This window comes from Corvus kubaryi, unplaced genomic scaffold (genome assembly GCF_017639235.1).
Source record: "Corvus kubaryi isolate FWS band 111438036 unplaced genomic scaffold, C.kubaryi_AGA036_p1.0 133, whole genome shotgun sequence".
Classification (NCBI taxonomy): domain Eukaryota; kingdom Metazoa; phylum Chordata; class Aves; order Passeriformes; family Corvidae; genus Corvus; species Corvus kubaryi.
Window position 1 is genome coordinate 23,337,072 of NW_024580667.1, and position 1,384 is coordinate 23,338,455.

The 1,384-nt window shown below is 48.4% G+C and overlaps 1 protein-coding gene across 2 annotated transcripts in view; it reads right to left on the reverse strand.

Moving 5' to 3' along the window:
- The window catches only part of RASA3 (RAS p21 protein activator 3), a 132,266-nt gene extending 131,522 nt beyond the window's left edge, over window positions 1-744 (reverse strand). The window contains exon 1 of one of the 2 annotated variants that reach the window (XM_042039408.1): window positions 648-744. The gene's annotated coding sequence lies outside the window, so the exon portion shown is untranslated. The remainder of the gene's footprint in view (window positions 1-647) is intronic. The other variant, XM_042039418.1, reaches the window with a different exon arrangement.
- Window positions 745-1,384: the final 640 nt, after the last annotated feature.

Below are 1,384 nucleotides of genomic sequence, written 5' to 3' on the forward strand. Positions count from 1 at the left end.
TTGGCCCGGTGCCCGCCGGGGGCGGGGGAGCGCGCGGGGGGAGCGCGGAGCGCGGCAACAGCTGGAGCGCCGCTCCCCGCGGCCCGGCCCCGCCGCCGCTCCCGCCCCGCCGGGACCCCCAGCGGGCAGCGCGGGGAGGGTGAGGGCTGACTAACTCTGTGGCCCCTCTCCAGTGCCGGCCCGGACCGGCCGCCGGGAGCAGCCGTTGGCGTCATGGCGAGAGAGAGGGAGGGAGGGAGGGAGGGATGTGCAAGTCCTCTTTTCCCACACAGCCATAAAGAGAGGGCACTAGCGATGCCCCAGGTTGAAATCCATTCATTAGTGAGGAAAAGAAGTCCCGTATTAAATAAACAAACCCGTTTGGGCGCTGGGAGCAGGCCAGTCTGTCTCCTGGTTCCATTTGATCAGCGGCAAAGCTGGCTCTACCTGATTGCACGGGGAGAGCAGGGAATTCAGATTTCAGACTTGCATGATTACACATTAAACAGCAAGAAATAATACCTGTGTCAGTGTTCAGTGCCAAACTTTGGTTCTTGTAAAGTCAGTAATTGAAATACAGCTTCCCTAAAGGTCTGGCAAAAGCAGAGCATGAAGTTCAGTGGAGGTCTACAGATTACATTATTTCAAAAACTAAAAAATCAAATTACCTTTGGTGCAGTCACAATCCTCCCTAAAGGGGCTTGGAACATCCCTATGCAGAGCAGCCCAGTGACGTCACACTCCAGCAAGTCTGAGAAGTACCACAAAATGCTCTTTCTCAAGCCTGCAAACAAAAAAATAATAAAAATAAGTACTTTCCCATTCTAGCTCTAATTTCAAGAGTGAGAGAAAGGCATACACACTGAGGACAATCTGTACATGCATTAAGAAGGAAGCTAGTAATGAAGGACAGCAAGAAATCAGAAGGCAAGTCAGTCCCACACAGTATGAAGTCTGTACCAAAGAAATTGCGCATGCAAGCTCGATGAATACAGTTGAGCAGTCCATCATTGCTTGAATCATGGAAGACACAACACATAATAAATGCCATTTATTACAAAAAAAAAAAAAAGGTAAAAGATGAGATATTGAAATATGGAAGAGCAAATGAAAAGTTGGGAGGGAGCTACAATAGCAGAGGAAGTCAGCTTGTAGGAAAGCCTGAGGCATCCGAGTTTCCCACACAGGTATGGGCCTAACTGAAGGAAACTGGCAAGCTCACAGCCAAAAAAGGAAGCAGTGAGTTATCTTAAGGAGCTGCCTGACTTACTGTATCTTCCTTGTCTGCATAGCCAAGTGACATACGTAATTGGATAAAAATAATTTTATAGCACAGGACTCTAAAGAGATTTTATAAAGTACAGGCTTCCATTTACCAACATCCATGCTGTAATTCCTTCTTCCT